Source organism: Lithobates pipiens, unplaced genomic scaffold (genome assembly GCF_037356315.1).
Source record: "Lithobates pipiens isolate NorthernLeopardFrog02 unplaced genomic scaffold, aLitPip1_a1.2 Scaffold_86, whole genome shotgun sequence".
NCBI lineage: Eukaryota > Metazoa > Chordata > Amphibia > Anura > Ranidae > Lithobates > Lithobates pipiens.
Window position 1 is genome coordinate 579,239 of NW_027507910.1, and position 20,688 is coordinate 599,926.

Here is a 20,688-nt window from a genome sequence, read left to right on the forward strand (position 1 = left end):
TGCGTCCAATTGTTTCCGCGCATGCGTCCAATTGTTTCTGAGCATGCGTCCAATTGTTTCTGAGCATGCGTCCAATTGTTTCCGCGCATGCGTCCAATTGTTTCTGAGCATGCGTCCAATTGTTTCTGAGCATGCGTCCAATTGTTTCTGAGCATGTGTCCAATTGTTTCCGCGCATGCGTCCAATTGTTTCTGAGCATGCGTCCAATTGTTTCCGCGCATGCGTCCAATTGTTTCTGAGCATGCGTCCAATTGTTTCTGAGCATGTGTCCAATTGTTTCCGCGCATGCGTCCAATTGTTTCTGAGCATGCGTCCAATTGTTTCCGCGCATGCGTTCAATTGTTTCCGCGCATGTGTACAATTGTTTCCGCGCATGCGTCCAATTGTTTCCGAGCATGTGTCCAATTGTTTCTGCGCATGCGTCCAATTGTTTCCGAGCATGTGTCCAATTGTTTCCGCGCATGCGTTCAATTGTTTCCACGCATGCGTCCAATTGTTTCCGCGCAAGCGTCCAATTGTTTCCGAGCATGTGTCCAATTGTTTCCGCGCATGTGTCCAATTGTTTCCGAGCATGTGTCCAATTGTTTCTGCGCAGGCGTCCAATTGTTTCCGCGCATGCGTTCAATTGTTTCCGCGCATGTGTACAATTGTTTCCGCGCATGCGTCCAATTGTTTCCGAGCATGTGTCCAATTGTTTCTGCGCATGCGTCCAATTGTTTCCGAGCATGTGTCCAATTGTTTCCGCGCATGCGTTCAATTGTTTCCGCGCATGCGTCCAATTGTTTCCGCGCAAGCGTCCAATTGTTTCCGAGCATGTGTCCAATTGTTTCCGCGCATGCGTCCAATTGTTTCTGAGCGTGTGTCCAATTGTTTCTGAGCATGTGTCCAATTGTTTACGCGCATGCGTCCAATTGTTTCTGCGCATGCGTCCAATTGTTTCCGAGCATGTGTCCAATTGTTTCTGCGCATGCGTCCAATTGTTTCCGCGCATGCGTCCAATTGTTTCCACGCATGCGTCCAATTGTTTCCGAGCATGTGTCCAATTGTTTCCGCGCATGCGTCCAATTGTTTCTGAGCATGTGTCCAATTGTTTCCGCGCATGCGTCCAATTGTTTCTGAGCATGCGTCCAATTGTTTCCGCGCATGCGTCCAATTGTTTCTGAGCATGCGTCCAATTGTTTCTGAGCATGTGTCCAATTGTTTCCGCGCATGCGTCCAATTGTTTCCGCGCATGCGTCCAATTGTTTCCGCGCATGCGTCCAATTGTTTCCGAGCATGCGTCCAATTGTTTCTGCGCATGCGTCCAATTGTTTCCGCGCATGCGTCCAATTGTTTCCGCGCATGCGTCCAATTGTTTCCGAGCATGCGTCCAATTGTTTCTGCGCATGCGTCCAATTGTTTCCGAGCATGTGTCCAATTGTTTCTGCGCATGCGTCCAATTGTTTCCGCGCATGCGTCCAATTGTTTCTGAGCATGCGTCCAATTGTTTCTGAGCATGCGTCCAATTGTTTCTGAGCATGTGTCCAATTGTTTCCGCGCATGCGTCCAATTGTTTCCGCGCATGCGTCCAATTGTTTCCGCGCATGCGTCCAATTGTTTCCGAGCATGGGTCCAATTGTTTCTGCGCATGCGTCCAATTGTTTCCGCGCATGCGTCCAATTGTTTCCGCGCATGCGTCCAATTGTTTCCGAGCATGCGTCCAATTGTTTCTGCGCATGCGTCCAATTGTTTCCGAGCATGTGTCCAATTGTTTCTGCGCATGCGTCCAATTGTTTCCGCGCATGCGTCCAATTGTTTCTGAGCATGCGTCCAATTGTTTCTGAGCATGTGTCCAATTGTTTCTGCGCATGCGTCCAATTGTTTCCGCGCATGCGTCCAATTGTTTCCGAGCATGTGTCCAATTGTTTCTGCGCATGCGTCCAATTGTTTCCGAGCATGTGTCCAATTGTTTCTGCGCATGCGTCCAATTGTTTCCGAGCATGTGTCCAATTGTTTCTGCGCATGCGTCCAATTGTTTCCGCGCATGCGTCCAATTGTTTCTGAGCATGCGTCCAATTGTTTCTGAGCATGTGTCCAATTGTTTCTGCGCATGCGTCCAATTGTTTCCGCGCATGCGTCCAATTGTTTCCGAGCATGTGTCCAATTGTTTCTGCGCATGCGTCCAATTGTTTCCGCGAATGCGTTCAATTGTTTCCGCGCATGTGTCCAATTGTTTCCGCGCATGCGTCCAATTGTTTCCGAGCATGTGTCCAATTGTTTCCGCGCATGCGTCCAATTCTTTCCGAGCATGTGTCCAATTGTTTCTGCGCATGCGTCCAATTGTTTCCGCGCATGCGTTCAATTGTTTCCGCGCATGCGTCCAATTGTTTCCGCGCATGCGTCCAATTGTTTCCGAGCATGTGTCCAATTGTTTCTGCGTATGCGTCCAATTGTTTCCGCGCATGCGTTCAATTGTTTCCGAGCATGTGTCCAATTGTTTCTGCGTATGCGTCCAATTGTTTCCGCGCATGCGTCCAATTGTTTCCGAGCATGCGTCCAATTGTTTCTGCGCATGCGTCCAATTGTTTCCGCGCATGCGTTCAATTGTTTCCGCGCATGCGTCCAATTGTTTCCGCGCATGCGTCCAATTGTTTCCGAGCATGCGTCCAATTGTTTCCGCGCATGCGTCCAATTGTTTCCGCGCACGCGTCCAATTGTTTCCGCGCATGCGTCCAATTGTTTCCGAGCATGCGTCCAATTGTTTCTGCGTATGCGTCCAATTGTTTCCGAGCATGTGTCCAATTGTTTCCGCGCATGCGTCCAATTGTTTCCGCGCATGCGTCCAATTGTTTCTGAGCATGTGTCCAATTGTTTCCGCGCATGCGTCCAATTGTTTCCGCGCATCCGTCCAATTGTTTCTGAGCATGTGTCCAATTGTTTCCGCGCATGCGTCCAATTGTTTCTGAGCATGTGTCCAATTGTTTCCGCGCATGCGTCCAATTGTTTCTGAGCATGCGTCCAATTGTTTCCGCGCATGCGTCCAATTGTTTCTGAGCATGTGTCCAATTGTTTCCGCGCATGCGTTCAATTGTTTCTGAGCATGTGTCCAATTGTTTCCGCGCATGCGTCCAATTGTTTCTGAGCATGCGTCCAATTGTTTCCGCGCATGTGTCCAATTGTTTCTGAGCATGTGTCCAATTGTTTCCGCGCATGCGTCCAATTGTTTCTGCGCATGCGTCCAATTGTTTCTGCGCATGCGTCCAATTGTTTCTGAGCATGTGTCCAATTGTTTCTGCGTATGCGTCCAATTGTTTCCGCGCATGCGTCCAATTGTTTCTGAGCATGCGTCCAATTGTTTCCGCGCATGCGTCCAATTGTTTCTGAGCATGCGTCCAATTGTTTCTGAGCATGTGTCCAATTGTTTCCGCGCATGCGTCCAATTGTTTCTGAGCATGCGTCCAATTGTTTCCGCGCATGCGTCCAATTGTTTCTGAGCGTGTGTCCAATTGTTTCTGAGCATGTGTCCAATTGTTTACGCGCATGCGTCCAATTGTTTCTGCGCATGCGTCCAATTGTTTCCGAGCATGTGTCCAATTGTTTCTGCGCATGCGTCCAATTGTTTCCGCGCATGCGTCCAATTGTTTCCACGCATGCGTCCAATTGTTTCCGAGCATGTGTCCAATTGTTTCCGCGCATGCGTCCAATTGTTTCTGAGCATGTGTCCAATTGTTTCCGCGCATGCGTCCAATTGTTTCTGAGCATGCGTCCAATTGTTTCCGCGCATGCGTCCAATTGTTTCTGAGCATGCGTCCAATTGTTTCTGAGCATGTGTCCAATTGTTTCCGCGCATGCGTCCAATTGTTTCCGCGCATGCGTCCAATTGTTTCCGCGCATGCGTCCAATTGTTTCCGAGCATGGGTCCAATTGTTTCTGCGCATGCGTCCAATTGTTTCTGAGCATGCGTCCAATTGTTTCCGCGCATGCGTCCGATTGTTTCCAAGCATGCGTCCAATTGTTTCTGAGCATGTGTCCAATTGTTTCCGCGCATGCGTCCAATTGTTTCTGAGCATGTGTCCAATTGTTTCCGCGCATGCGTCCAATTGTTTCTGAGCATGTGTCCAATTGTTTCCGCGCATGCGTCCAATTGTTTCTGAGCATGTGTCCAATTGTTTCCGCGCATGCGTCCAAATGTTTCTGAGCATGCGTCCAATTGTTTCCGCGCATGCGTCCAATTGTTTCTGAGCATGTGTCCAATTGTTTCCGCGCATGCGTTCAATTGTTTCTGAGCATGTGTCCAATTGTTTCCGCGCATGCGTCCAATTGTTTCTGAGCATGCGTCCAATTGTTTCCGCGCATGTGTCCAATTGTTTCTGAGCATGTGTCCAATTGTTTCCGCGCATGCGTCCAATTGTTTCTGCGCATGCGTCCAATTGTTTCTGCGCATGCGTCCAATTGTTTCTGAGCATGTGTCCAATTGTTTCTGCGTATGCGTCCAATTGTTTCCGCGCATGCGTCCAATTGTTTCTGAGCATGCGTCCAATTGTTTCCGCGCATGCGTCCAATTGTTTCTGAGCATGCGTCCAATTGTTTCTGAGCATGTGTCCAATTGTTTCCGCGCATGCGTCCAATTGTTTCTGAGCATGCGTCCAATTGTTTCCGCGCATGCGTCCAATTGTTTCTGAGCGTGTGTCCAATTGTTTCTGAGCATGTGTCCAATTGTTTACGCGCATGCGTCCAATTGTTTCTGCGCATGCGTCCAATTGTTTCCGAGCATGTGTCCAATTGTTTCTGCGCATGCGTCCAATTGTTTCCGCGCATGCGTCCAATTGTTTCCACGCATGCGTCCAATTGTTTCTGAGCATGTGTCCAATTGTTTCCGCGCATGCGTCCAATTGTTTCTGAGCATGTGTCCAATTGTTTCCGCGCATGCGTCCAATTGTTTCTGAGCATGCGTCCAATTGTTTCCGCGCATGCGTCCAATTGTTTCTGAGCATGCGTCCAATTGTTTCTGAGCATGCGTCCAATTGTTTCTGCGCATGCGTCCAATTGTTTCTGAGCATGTGTCCAATTGTTTCCGCGCATGCGTCCAATTGTTTCTGAGCATGCGTCCAATTGTTTCTGCGCATGTGTCCAATTGTTTCTGAGCATGCGTCCAATTGTTTCCGCGCATGCGTCCAATTGTTTCTGATCATGCGTCCAATTGTTTCCGAGCATGTGTCCAATTGTTTCCGCGCATGCGTCCAATTGTTTCCGCGCATGCGTCCAATTGTTTCTGAGCATGTGTCCAATTGTTTCCGCGCATGCGTCCAATTGTTTCTGAGCATGCGTCCAATTGTTTCTGAGCATGTGTCCAATTGTTTCCGCGCATGCGTCCAATTGTTTCTGAGCATGCGTCCAATTGTTTCCGCGCATGCGTCCAATTGTTTCTGAGCGTGTGTCCAATTGTTTCTGAGCATGTGTCCAATTGTTTACGCGCATGCGTCCAATTGTTTCTGCGCATGCGTCCAATTGTTTCTGAGCATGTGTCCAATTGTTTCCGCGCATGCGTCCAATTGTTTCTGAGCATGCGTCCGATTGTTTCCGCGCATGCGTCCAATTGTTTCTGAGCATGTGTCCAATTGTTTCTGCGCATGCGTCCAATTGTTTCCGCGCATGCGTCCAATTGTTTCCGCGCATGCGTCCAATTGTTTCTGAGCATGCGTCCAATTGTTTCCGCGCATGCGTCCAATTGTTTCCGCGCATGCGTCCAATTGTTTCTGAGCATGTGTCCAATTGTTTCCGCGCATGCGTCCAATTGTTTCTGAGCATGCGTCCGATTGTTTCCGCGCATGCGTCCAATTGTTTCTGAGCATGTGTCCAATTGTTTCCGCGCATGCGTCCAATTGTTTCCGAGCATGTGTCCAATTGTTTCCGCGCATGCGTCCAATTGTTTCCGAGCATGGGTCCAATTGTTTCTGCGCATGCGTCCAATTGTTTCCGCGCATGCGTCCAATTGTTTCCGCGCATGCGTCCAATTGTTTCCGAGCATGTGTCCAATTGTTTCTGCGCGTGCGTCCAATTGTTTCCGAGCATGTGTCCAATTGTTTCTGCGCATGCGCCCAATTGTTTCCGCGCATGCGTCCAATTGTTTCTGAGCATGCATCCAATTGTTTCCGCGCATGCGTCCAATTGTTTCCGAGCATGTGTCCAATTGTTTCCGCGCATGCGTCCAATTGTTTCCGAGCATGCGTCCAATTGTTTCCGAGCATGCGTCCAATTGTTTCCGCGCATGCGTCCAATTGTTTCCGAGCATGCGTCCAATTGTTTCTGTGCGTGCGTCCAATTGTTTCCGAGCATGTGTCCAATTGTTTCTGCGCATGCGTCCAATTGTTTCCGCGCATGCGTCCAATTGTTTCTGAGCATGCATCCAATTGTTTCCGCGCATGCGTCCAATTGTTTCTGAGCATGTGTCCAATTGTTTCTGCGCATGCGTCCAATTGTTTCCGCGCATGCGTCCAATTGTTTCCGAGCATGCGTCCAATTGTTTCCGAGCATGCGTCCAGTTGTTTCTGAGCATGTGTCCAATTGTTTCCGCGCATGCGTCCGATTGTTTCCAAGCATGCGTCCGATTGTTTCTGAGCATGTGTCCAATTGTTTCTGAGCATGTGTCCAATTGTTTCCGCGCATGCGTCCAATTGTTTCTGAGCATGTGTCCAATTGTTTCCGCGCATGCGTCCAATTGTTTCTGAGCATGTGTCCAATTGTTTCCGCGCATGCGTCCAATTGTTTCTGAGCATGTGTCCAATTGTTTCCGCGCATGCGTCCAATTGTTTCTGAGCATGCGTCCAATTGTTTCCGCGCATGCGTCCAATTGTTTCTGAGCATGTGTCCAATTGTTTCCGCGCATGCGTCCAATTGTTTCTGAGCATGTGTCCAATTGTTTCCGTGCATGCGTCCAATTGTTTCTGAGCATGTGTCCAATTGTTTCCGCGCATGTGTCCAATTGTTTCTGAGCATGCGTCCAATTGTTTCTGAGCATGCGTCCAATTGTTTCCGAGCATGTGTCCAATTGTTTCTGCGCATGCGTCCAATTGTTTCCGCGCATGCGTCCAATTGTTTCCGAGCATGCGTCCAATTGTTTCCGAGCATGCGTCCGATTGTTTCTGAGCATGCGTCCAATTGTTTCCGCGCATGCGTCCGATTGTTTCCAAGCATGCGTCCAATTGTTTCTGAGCATGTGTCCAATTGTTTCCGCGCATGCGTCCAATTGTTTCTGAGCATGTGTCCAATTGTTTCCGCGCATGCGTCCAATTGTTTCTGAGCATGTGTCCAATTGTTTCCGCGCATGCGTCCAATTGTTTCTGAGCATGTGTCCAATTGTTTCCGCGCATGCGTCCAATTGTTTCTGAGCATGCGTCCAATTGTTTCTGCGCATGCGTCCAATTGTTTCCGCGCATGCGTCCAATTGTTTCTGAGCATGTGTCCAATTGTTTCCGCGCATGCGTCCAGTTGTTTCTGAGCATGTGTCCAATTGTTTCCGCGCATGCGTCCAATTGTTTCTGAGCATGTGTCCAATTGTTTCCGCGCATGCGTCCAATTGTTTCTGAGCATGCGTCCAATTGTTTCCGCGCATGCGTCCAATTGTTTCTGAGCATGCGTCCAATTGTTTCTGCGCATGCGTCCAATTGTTTCTGAGCATGTGTCCAATTGTTTCCGCGCATGCGTCCAATTGTTTCTGAGCATGCGTCCAATTGTTTCTGCGCATGTGTCCAATTGTTTCTGAGCATGTGTCCAATTGTTTCCGCGCATGCGTCCAATTGTTTCTGATCATGCGTCCAATTGTTTCCGAGCATGTGTCCAATTGTTTCTGAGCATGCGTCCGATTGTTTCCGCGCATGCGTCCAATTGTTTCTGAGCATGCGTCCAATTGTTTCCGCGCATGCGTCCAATTGTTTCCGCGCATGCGTCCAATTGTTTCTGAGCATGTGTCCAATTGTTTCCGCGCATGCGTCCAATTGTTTCTGAGCATGCGTCCGATTGTTTCCGCGCATGCGTCCAATTGTTTCTGAGCATGTGTCCAATTGTTTCTGCGCATGCGTCCAATTGTTTCCGCGCATGCGTCCAATTGTTTCCGCGCATGCGTCCAATTGTTTCTGAGCATGCGTCCAATTGTTTCCGCGCATGCGTCCAATTGTTTCTGAGCATGCGTCCAATTGTTTCCGCGCATGCGTCCAATTGTTTCCGCGCATGCGTCCAATTGTTTCTGAGCATGCGTCCAATTGTTTCCGCGCATGCGTCCAATTGTTTCTGAGTATGCGTCCAATTGTTTCCGCGCATGCGTCCAATTGTTTCTGAGCATGCGTCCAATTGTTTCCGCGCATGCGTCCAATTGTTTCCGAGCATGCGTCCAATTGTTTCTGAGCATGTGTCCAATTGTTTCCGCGCATGCGTCCAATTGTTTCCGCGCATGCGTCCAATTGTTTCTGAGCATGCGTCCAATTGTTTCCGCGCATGCGTCCAATTGTTTCTGAGCATGTGTCCAATTGTTTCCGCGCATGTGTCCAATTGTTTCTGAGCATGTGTCCAATTGTTTCCGCGCATGCGTCCAATTGTTTCCGCGCATGCGTCCAATTGTTTCTGAGCATGCGTCCAATTGTTTCCGCGCATGCGTCCAATTGTTTCTGAGAATGTGTCCAATTGTTTCCGCGCATGGGTCCAATTGTTTCCGCGCATGCGTCCAATTGTTTCCGCGCATGCGTCCAATTGTTTCCGCGCATGCGTCCAATTGTTTCTGAGCATGCGTCCAATTGTTTCCGCGCATGCGTCCAATTGTTTCTGAGAATGTGTCCAATTGTTTCCGCGCATGGGTCCAATTGTTTCCGCGCATGCGTCCAATTGTTTCCGCGCATGCGTCCAATTGTTTCCGCGCATGCGTCCAATTGTTTCCGCACATGTGTAGGAATTTTGCGCGTCGAAATTGCTACAATCGTAAAAATAGAGAAGTCGCTCTCAATCATTTGTGGGGTCGCCACCTTTTCTTCAAGACAAACCCGAACACTTTAGCCGCACTCGGCAATTTTGTTGTTGTAAAACTAATACATATATTTTGGTATTAAATAACATTTCTAATCATATGACATTAATAACAAGAGTTCCCCTTTACATCTGAACTCACAGAGTTCCCTTTCAGTGTAAGGGAGAACTCCGGGAACTCTGACGTAAGGGGTGCTCTGGGAACCCTGATTTACCTTAATGTACTCACTCAGAGGCAGGAGAGAGAAGAGGGGTGACTTCAGTCACAGACAGGGATGGATGGTGAGCTCACTCACCCCTTGGCAGTCAGCACCTCTCATCCAGATCTATATGAGGCTGCTGGACTTCAAATTTACAGCCACCAATTTCCTTTTCTGAGGCACAGCGCCAGGGATTGAAGTGTGGGCAGATAAAGAGGGGTAAGGGGCAGGAGGAGGAGGTGCCCTCTCTCCTCTCCCATCTGTGTGTAATGGGGGGGGGGGATTGTTAGTGTCGGCTTTGGCAGCATACAAGAGAGTATGACATACACTCTCAGCTTAGACAACTGCAGCCAGCAACCCTGCTAGGAAGCCATAGTCCAGGCTGAATAAAGTGTCCAGGTTTCAGGCAGTCTGAAACCCGGACACATGATTCCAAACCCAAACTGTCCAGGTGAATCCCGGACAGGTGGCAACCCTAATCATTTGCTGGCGGGAATTCAGCAAAAGTCCCATGGAGCGTACGCACGGTCGGGATTTCTGACCAAAAGCTCTCATCGCACTTTTGCTGGCGGGATTTCCGATCGTGTGTACGGGGCTTCACACTTGTACAAGGTCAGGGATAATGTGCGCTTAGTCAGTTGTATGATTATCAATAATACCAAGCAGGCGCTAATGATCATCAATTTCATATGTACAGTGGTGTGAAAAAGTGTTTGCCCCCTTCCTCATTTCCTGTTCCTTTGCATGTTTGTCACACTTAAGTGTTTCGGAACATCAAACCAATTTAAACAATAGTCAAGGACAACACAAGTAAACACAAAATGCAATTTGTAAATGAAGGTGTTTATTATTAAAGGTGAAAAAAAATCCAAACCATCATGGCCCTGTGTGAAAAAGTGATTGCCCCCCTTGTTAAAACATACTATAACTGTGGTTGTCCACACCTGAGTTCAATTTCTCTAGCTACACCCAGGCCTGATTATTGCCACACCTGTTCACAATCAAGGCATCACTTAAATAGGAGCTGCTTGACACAGTAAGGTCCACCAGAAGATCCTTAAAAGCTACACATCATGCCGAGACCCAAAGAAATTCAGGAACAATTGAGAAAGAAAGTAATTGAGATCTATCAGTCTGGAAAGGGTTATAAAGCCATTTCCAAAGCTTTGGGAATCCAGCGAACCACAGTGAGAGCCATTATCCACAAATGGCGAAGACATGGAACAGTGGTGAACCTTCCCAGGAGTGGCCGGCCGCCCAAAATTACCCCAAGAGCGCAGCGACGACTCATCCAAGAGGTCACAAAAGACCCCACAACAACGTCCAAGGAACTGCAGGCCTCACTTGCCTCAGTTAAGGTCAGCGTTCATGCCTCCACCATCAGGAAAAGACTGGGCAAAAATGGCCTGCATGGCAGAGTTCCAAGGAGAAAACCACTGCTGAGCAAAAAGAACATCAAAGCTCGTCTCAATTTCTCCACAACACATCTTGATGATCCCCAAGACTTTTGGGACAACATTCTGTGGAGCGATGAGACAAAAGTGGAACTCTTTGGAAGGTGTGTGTCCAAGTATATCTGGCGTAGAAGGAACACTGCATTTCAGAAAAAGAACATTATACCAACAGTAAAATATGGTGGTGGTAGTGTGATGGTCTGGGGCTGTTTTGCTGCTTCAGGACCTGGAAGACTTGCCGTGATAAAAGGAACTATGAATTCTGCTGTCTACCAAGAGATCCTGAAGGAGAATGTCCGACCATCTTTTCGTGTACTCAAGCTGAAACGAACTTGGGTTCTGCAGCAGGACAATGATCCTAAACACACCAGCAAGTCCACCACCGAATGGCTGAAGAAAAACAAAATGAAGACTTTGGAGTGGCCTAGCTAAAGTCCTGACCTGAATCCTATTGAGATGTTGTGGTATGACTTTAAAAAGGCCATTCATGCTCGAAAACCCTCTAATGTAACTGAATTAGGACAATTCTGCAAAGATGAGTGGGCCAAAATTCCTCCAGGACGCTGTAAAAGCCTCATTGCACGTTATCGCAAACGCTTGGTTGCAGTTGTTGCTGCTAAGGGTGGCCCAACCAGTTATTAGGTTTAGGGGGCAATCACTTTTTCACACAGGGCCATGATGGTTTGGATTTTTTTCACCTTTAATAATAAACACCTTCATTTACAAATTGCATTTTGTGTTTACTTGTGTTGTCCTTGACTATTGTTTAAATTGGTTTGATGTTCCGAAACACTTAAGTGTGACAAACATGCAAAGGAACAGGAAATGAGGAAGGGGGCAAACACTTTTTCACACCACTGTAGGTTGAACCAGTCACAAAGAGCTGTGTAGAAGACTGAACCTGGGCGAGGAGCAGCCAAACTCTGCTAGTCAGGTGAGGTTGTGGAAGACGTTTCATGTCTCGGGTCATTCACCATGGAGACACATGGGAGATATTCTACATCAGCAAGGGGTCTCCCCGGCAAAGATTTCATAGTGGACTGAGAGGCTTCAAACTCTATTGATGAACCACAAAGAAACGGGCAATATTGAGGGGCGGAGCCATCGCGGACGGGCAATATTAAGGGGCGGAGTCACCGTGGACGGGCAATATTGAGGGGCGGAGCCACAGCGGACGGGCAATATTGAGGGGCGGAGCCACCGCGGACAGGCAATATTGAGGGGCGGAGTCACCGTGGACGGGCAATATTGAGGGGCGGAGTCCCCACGGATGGGCAATATTGAGGGGCGGAGTCACCACGGATGGGCAATATTGAGGGGCGGAGCCACCGCAGATGGGTAATATTGAGGGGCGGAGTCACCGCGGACGGGCAATATTGAGGGGCGGAGCCACCACCAACAGGCAATAATTGAGAAGTTTAAAAGGAAAGAGTCGGGACTTTAAAGAAAGCACGTTACACACAGCTGGTAAAATACATAACACAAAATTGATTATTTCATATATACAGTGAGGGGAAAAAGTATTTGACCCCCCTGCTGATTTTGTACCTTTGCCCCACTGATAAAGAACCGATCGTCTATAATATTATTGGTCGGTTTATTATAACAGAGAGAATAATAACAAAAATATCCAGAAAAACACATTTCAGAAAAAGTTATCAATTGATTTGCATTTTAATGAGTGAAATAAGTATGTGAACCCTTCACAGAACATGACTTAGTAGTTGGTGGAGAAATCCTTGTTGGCGATCACAGAGGTCAGACGTTTCTTGGAGTTGGCCTCCAGGTTCGCACATCTCAGGAGGGATTTTGTCCTCTTTGCAGATCCTCTCCAAGTCATTGAGGTTTCCAGGGTGATGTTTGGTAACTCGAACCTTCAGCTCCCTCCACATATTTTCTATGGGATTAAGGTCTGGAGACCGCCTAGGCCATTCCAGAACCTTAAAGTGATACTAAAGCTTTGTTTTTGTTTGTTTTGTTTTTTAAATAACAAACATGTCATACATACCTCCACTGTGCAGCTCCTTTTGCCCCCCGATCCTCCTCTTCTGGGGTCCCTGGCAGCTCTCATGGCTCCTCCCCACATCAGATAACCCCCTAGGAGAAGCTCTCTACAGAGGGGGTTACTTTGCGGGCGCGCTCCCGAGTCCATCATTCGGCGTCCATAGAATCCGAATGTATGACTCAGCCCCACCTCCCCATTGGATTTGATTGACAGCAGCGGGAGCCAATGGCTGCCCTGCTATCAATCTATCTAATCAAAGCCGTGACTTAGTGGAGTGACGGGGGCTGGGGGGCTGTTGACTGCCAGGTGTATAGGATGCATTAAGATGAAAAAAACATGAACCTTCACAACCCCTTTAATGTGCTTCTTCTTGAGCCACTCCTTTGTTACCTTGGCCGTGTGTTTTGGGTCATTGTCATGTTGGAAGACCCATCCATGACCCATCTTCAATGCCCTGGCTGAGGGAAGGAGGTTCTCACCCAAGATTTCATGGTACATGGCCCCGTCCATCGTCCCTTTAACCACCTCAGTACAGTACAGTTACACCCCCTTCCTGACCAGACCAATTTTCAGCTTTCAGCGCTCTCACACTTTGAATGACAATTACTCAGTCATGCAACACAGTATCCATATGAAACTTGCGTCCTTTTTTCCACACAAATAGAGCTTTCTTTTAGTGGTATTTAATCACTAGTGGGTTTTTTATTTTTTGTGCTATAAATAAAATAAAACGTAAATTTTGTGAAAAAAATGCCTTTTTCTTTGTTTCTGTCATAAATTTTTGCTAATTAGTAATTTTTCTTCATAAATTTTGGCCAAAATTTATACTGCTACATATCTTTGGTAAAAATAACCCACATTAGTATATATTATTTGGTCTTTGTGAAAGTTATAGAGTCTACAATCTATGGTGCCAATCACTGAAAATTCATCACTTCTGATCAGGCCTTCAGTACATCAGGTGTATCTCATTTCTTGAGACTCTAACTAGTCAGGAAAGTAAAAATACCCCCCAAATGACCCCTTTTTACAAAGTAGACATCCCAAGGTATTAAGTAAGTAGCATGGTGAGTTTTTTTAAGTTGTCATTTTTTCCCACAATTCTTTGCAAAATGAAGATTTTTTATTTTTTTTTATTTTTTTTTACTAAATTGTCATCTTATCAGGTTATTTCTCAGGCACAGCATATGCATACAACAAATTACACCCCAAAATACATTCTGCTCCTCCTCCTGAGTATAGCGATACCACATGTGTGAGACTTTTACACAGCCTGGCCACATACAGAGGACCAACATTGATGTAGTACCTTCAGACGTTCTACCAGCAAAAATGACGCATCTCATTTCTCAACCACCTATTACACTTTTGAAGGCCCTGGAGTACCAGGACAATGGAATTTCCCATAAAATTACCCCATTTTGGAAAGCAAACACCCCAACGTATAATCTGTGAGGCATAATGAGTCTTTTGAACGGTTCATTTTTTTCCAGAAGTTTTTGGAATATGTGGAAAAAAATTAAAACGCATTTTTTTTTTACACAAAATTGTCAATTTATAAGATATTTATAACACATAGCATGTATATAGCAAAAATGACACCCCAAAACACATTCTGCTACTCCTCCCGAGTATGGCAATACCACATGTGTAGGACTTTTACACAGCCTGGCCACATAGATGGGCCAAACATTGAAGTAGTACGTTCAGGCGTTCTAGGAGCATAAATGACGCATCTCATTTCATTCCTACCCATCACACTTTTGAAGGTCCTGGGACCACCAGGACAGTGAAATTACCCACAAAATGACCCCATTTTGGAAAGTAAACACCCCAACGTATATTCTATGAGACATGGGCTGCAAATAGGTACTCGGGTACTCTGATGGGCTGGAGATAGGTACTCGGGTACTCAGGTGGACTGTGACAGGTACTCGGGTACTCAGATGGACTGGAACAGGTACTTGGGTACTCTGATTGCCTGGTGACAGGTACTCGGGTACTCTGATGGCCTGGTGACAGGTACTCGAGTACTCTGATGGCCTGGTGACAGGTACTCGGGTACTCTGATGGCCTGGTGACAGGTACTCGGGTACTCTGATGGCCTGGTGACAAGTACTCAGGTACTCTGATGGCCTGGTGACAGGTACTCTGATGGTTTGGTGACTGGTATTTGGGCACTCTGAAGGGCAGTGACAGGTACTCAGATGGACTGTGACAGGTACTCGGTACTCTGATGGACTGTGACAGGTACTCGGTACTCTAATGGACTGTGACAGGTACTCGGTACTCTAATGGACTGTGACAGGTACTCGGGTACCCTGATGGGCCGTGACAGGTACTCGGGTACCCTGATGGGCCGTGACAGGTACTCGGGTACCCTGATGTGCCGTGACAGGTACTCGGGTACTCTGATGTGCCGTGACAGGTACTCGGGTACTCTGATGTGCCGTGACAGGTACTCGGGTACTCTGATGGGCTGGGACAGGTACTCGGGTACTCAGATGAACTGTGACAGGTACTCGGGTACTCAGATGGGCTGGGACAGTTACTCGGGTACTCAGATGGACTGGTGACAGGTACTCGGGTACTCAGATGGGCTGGGACAGGTACTCGGGTACTCTGATGGGCTGGGACAGGTACTCGGGTACTCTGATGGGCTGGGACAGGTACTCGGGTACTCTGATGGGCTGGGACAGGTACTCTGATGGGCTGGGACAGGTACTCGGGTACTCTGATTGGCTGGGACAGGTACTCGGGTACTCTGATGGGCTGGGACAGGTACTCGGGTACTCTGATGGGCTGGGACAGGTACTCAAATACTCTGATGGACTGTGACAGGTACTCTAATGGACTGTGATTGACAGGTACTATGAGGGGTGGTGACAGGTCCTCTTTATTGGGGGGGGGGGGGCAATCAGTATGTTTGGTGTACACTGTATGCGGTAACGAGATGTTACCGCAATCTCCTCCTCACACACGATCGGTGTGTGAGGAGGAGAACCCGGTAACATCCCGTTACCGCGGTTTGTTTACATTTTAGTGATCGGCTGTGAAAGGATCACAGCCGATCACGTGGGTAAACAGCCAGCCAATGGCTGTTTACCAGTGTCGGTGATGAGCAGTGTTCCCAGGGAACACGCCGCCACCGACGTGCACGCGCAGCGCGCTCGCGATCGCGCGCATGCGCCGTGCACGTAGGGGGTGTGACCATCTGTGATCGGCCGTGACTTCATCACGGCCGATCACGTGGTAAACAGCCATAACGAATGGCTGTTCACCCCCTTCGGTGGCGAGCGGTGTCTCCGTGACACGCCGCCACCGAAGAAACAGGGATGCGCGCGCACGATCGCGCGCATCCCTGTTTAAACGGGAGGCCGTCATATGACGGCCTCCCGCCACAATAGCTGCGCCGCCTGGCCGTCATTTGACGGCCGGCGGTCAGCAACTAGTTAATGCGGTGAAGTTGTTCTGTCCTCTTAGCAGAAAGACACCCCCAAAGCCTAATGTTTCCACCTCCATGTATGATGGTGGGGGATGGTGTTCTTGGGGTCATAGGTCCTCCATGTATGACGGTGGGGGATGGTGTTCTTGGGGTCATAGGACCTCCATGTATGACGGTGGGGGATGGTGTTCTTGGGGTCATAGGACCTCCATGTATGACGGTGAAGGATGGTGTTCTTGGGGTCATAGGTCCTCCATGTATGACGGTGTGGGATGGTGTTCTTGGGGTCATAGGACCTCCATGTATGACGGTGGGGGATGGTGTTCTAAAAGATTTTAGGTCCTCCATGTATGATAGTGGGGGATGGTGTTCTTGGGGTCATAGGACCTCCATGTATGACGGTGGGGATGGTGTGGTTGGGGTCATAGGACCTCCATGTATGACGGTGGGGGATGGTGTTCTTGGGGTCATAGGACCTCCATGTATGATGGTGGGGGATGGTGTTCTTGGGGTCATAGGTCCTTCATGTATGACGGTGGAGGATGGTGTTCTTGGGATCATAGGTCCTCCATGTATGACGGTGGAGGATGGTTTCTTCTGTAGTTTCTTCTGTAGTGTCATCAGCACGGAAGCAGAGGAAACCAGTGGGACCCAGGTACCCCCATCCACTGTCTGGAGACTTCTGGAGGAAACCAGCGGGATTCAGGTACCATCTACAGTTGGGGGGTTCATTGATGAAGGTGGGGAGGAAAGGCTCATTGATGTAGGTGGGGGGAGGGCTCATTGATAGCAGTGGGGAGGGAAGGCTCGTCGATGGAGGTGGGGGGAGGCTTATCGATGGAGTTGGGGGGGCAGGCTCATTGATGGAGGTGGGGAGGGAAGGCTCATTGATGGAAATGGGGGGGAGGCTCATTGATGGAGGTAGGGAGGGAAGGCACATTGGTGGAGGTGGGGAGGGAAGGCTCGTCGATGGAGGTGGGGGAGGGGCAGGCTCATTAATGGCGGTGGGGAGGGAAGGCTTGTTGATGGGGATGGGGAGGAAAGGCTCATTGATGGAAATTATGGAAATTGATGGAAATGGGGGGGAGGCTCATTGATGGAGGTGGGGAGGGAAGGTTCATTGATGTAGATGGGGAGAGAAGGCTCATTGATGGAGGTGGGGGGGGAGAGCTCATTGATGAAAATGGGGGAGGCTTATCGATGGAGTTGGGGGGGGGCAGGCTCATTGATGGAAATGGGGGGAGGCTCATTGATGGAGGTGGGGAGGGAAAGTTCATTGATGGAGGTGGGGAGGGAAGGCACATTGATGGAGGTGGGGGGAAGGAAGGCTCATTGATGGAGTTGGGGAGGGAAGGCTCATTGGTGGCGGTGGGGGGGGAAGGCACATTGGTGGAGGCGCGGAGGGAAGGCTCATTGATGGAGGTGGGGAGGGAGGGCTCATTGATGGAGGTGGGGTGGGAAGGCTCATTGATGGGGGTGAGGGGAGGGAAGGCACATTGATGGAGGTGGGGAGGGAAGGGTCATTGATGGAGGTGGGGAGGGAAGTGTCATTGATGGAGGTGGGGGGGAGAGCTCATTGATGGAAATGGGGGGAGGCTTATCGATGGAGTTGGGGGGGGCAGGCACATTGATGGAAATGGGGGGAGGCTCAATGATGGAGGTGGGGAGGGAAGGCTCATTGATGGAGGTGGGGAGGGAAGGCACATTGGTGGAGGTGGGGAGGGAAGGCTCATTGATGGAGGTGGGGGGGAAGGCTCATTGATGGGGGTGAGGGGAGGGAAGGCACATTGATGGAGGTGGGGAGGGAAGGGTCATTGATGGAGGTGGGGAGGGAAGTGTCATTGATGGAGGTGGGGAGAGAAGACTTTTTGATGGAGGTGGGGGGGGGAGCTCATTGATGGAAATGGGGGGAGGCTTATTGATGGAGGTGGGGAGGGGCAGGTTTGTCGTTGGAGGTGGGGGAGGGGCAGGCTCATTGATGGAGATGGGGGGAGAGCTCATTGATGGAAATGGGGGGAGGTTCATTGATGGAGGTGGGGAGGGAAGGCTCATTGATGGAGGTGGGGAGGGAAGGATCATTGATGGAGGTGGGGAGGGAAGACACATTGGTGGAGGTGGGGAGGGAAGGCTCATTGATGGAGGTGGGGAGGGAAGGCTCATTGATGGAGGTGGGGAGGGAAGGCTCATTGATGGGGGTAGGGAGGGAAGGCTCAATGATGGAGGTGGGGAGGGAAGGCTCATTGATGGAGGTGGGGAGGGAAGGCTCATTGATGGAGGTGGGGAGGGAAGGCACATTGGTGGAGGCGCGGAGGGAAGGCTCATTGATGGAGGTGGGGTGGGAAGGCTCATTGATGGGGGTAGGGAGGGAAGGCACATTGATGGAGGTGGGGAGGGAAGGCTCATTGATGGAAATGGGGGGGAGGCTCATTGATGGAGGTGGGGAGGGAAGGCTCATTGGTGGAGGTGGAGGTGGGGAGGGGCAGGCTTGTCGATGGAGGTGGGGGAGGGGCAGGCTCATTGATGGCGGTGGGGAGGGGAGGCTCATCGATGGAGGCAGGGAGGGAAGGCTCATTGGTGGAGGTGGGGAGGGAAGGCTCGTCGATGGTGGTGGGGGAGGAGCAGGCTCATTGATTGTGGTGGGGAGGGAAGGCTCATTGATGGAGGTGGGGGGGAGAGCTCATTGATGGAAATGGGGAGGGAAGGCTTATCGATGGAGTTGGGGGGGGCAGGCTCATTGATGGAAATGGGGGGAGGCTCATTGATGGAGGTGGGGAGGGAAGGCTCATTGATGGAGGTGGGGAGGGAAGGCACATTGGTGGAGGTGGGGAGGGAAGGCTCATTGATGGAGGTGGGGAGGGAAGGCTCATTGATGGATGTGGGGAGGGAAGGCTCATTGATGGGGGTAGGGAGGGAAGGCTCATTGATGGAGGTGGGGGGAAGGAAGGCTCATTGATGGAGTTGGGGAGGGAAGGCACATTGGTGGAGGCGCGGAGGGAAGGCTCATTGATGGAGGTGGGGTGGGAAGGCACATTGGTGGAGGCGCGGAGGGAAGGCTCATTGATGGAGGTGGGGTGGGAAGGCTCATTGATGGAGGTGAGGGGAGGGAAGGCACATTGATGGAGGTGGGGAGGGAAGTGTCATTGATGGAGGTGGGGAGAGAAGACTTTTTGATGGAAGTGGGGGGGAGAGCTCATTGATGGAAATGGGGGGAGGCTTATTGATGGAGGTGGGCAGGGGCAGGTTTGTCGATATAGGTGGGGGAGGGGCAGGCTCATTGATGGAGATGGGGGGAGAGCTCATTGATGGAAATGGGGGGAGGCTCATTGATGGAGGTGGGGAGGGAAGGCTCATTGATGGAGGTGTGGAGGGAAGGCTCATTGATGGAGGTGGGGAGGGAAGGCTCATCAATGGAGGCAGGGAGGGAAGGCTCATTGATGGAGGTGGGGAGGGAAGGCTCATTGATGGAGGTAGGGAGGGAAGGCTCATTGATGGAGGTGGGGAGGGAAGGCACATTGATGGAGGTGGGGAGGGAAGGCTCATTGATGGAGGTGGGGAGGGAAGGCACATTGATGGAGGTGGGGGAGGGCAGGCTCATCAATGGAGGCAGGGAGGGAAGGCTCATTGATGGAGGTGGGGAGAGAAGGCTCATTGATGGAGGTGGGGAGGGAAGGCTCATTGATAGAGGTGGGGGGAGGGAAGGCTCATTGATGGAGGTGGGGAGGGAAGGCTCATTGATGGAGGTGGGGAGGGAAGGCTCATTGATGGAGGTGGGGAGGGAAGGCTCATTGATGGGGGTGGGGGAGGGAAGGCTCATCAATGGAGGCAGGGAGGGAAGGCTCATTGATGGAGGTGGGGGAGGGAAGGCTCATTGATGGAGGTGGGGAGGGAAGGCTCATTGATGGAGGTAGGGAGGGAAGGCTCATTGATGGAGGTGGGGAGGGAAGGCTCATTGATGGAGGTGGGGAGGGAAGGCACATTGATGGAGGTGGGGGAGGGAAGGCTCATCAATGGAGGCAGGGAGGGAAGGCTCATTGATGGAGGTGGGGAGGGAAGGCTCATTGATGGAGGTAGGGAGGGAAGGCTCATTGATTGAGGTGGGGAGGGAAGGCACATTGATGGAGGTGGGGAGGGAAGGCTCATTGATGGAGGTGGGGAGGGAAGGCACATTGATGGAGGTGGGGGAGGGCAGGCTCATCAATGGAGGCAGGGAGGGAAGGCTCATTGATGGAGGTGGGGAGAGAAGGCTCATTGATGGAGGTGGGGAGGGAAGGCTCATTGATAGAGGTGGGGGGAGGGAAGGCTCATTGATGGAGGTGGGGAGGGAAGGCTCATTGATGGAGGTGGGGGAGGGAAGGCTCATTGATGGAGGTAGGGAGGGAAGGCTCATTGATGGAGGTGGGGAGGGAAGGCTCATTGATGGAGGTGGGGAGGGAAGGCTCATTGATGGAGGTGGGGGAGGGAAGGCTCATTGATGGAGGTAGGGAGGGAAGGCTCATTGATGGAGGTGGGGAGGGAAGGCTAATTGATGGAGGTGGAGGAGGGAAGGCTCATTGATGGAGGTAGGGAGGGAAGGCTCATTGATGGAGGTGGGGA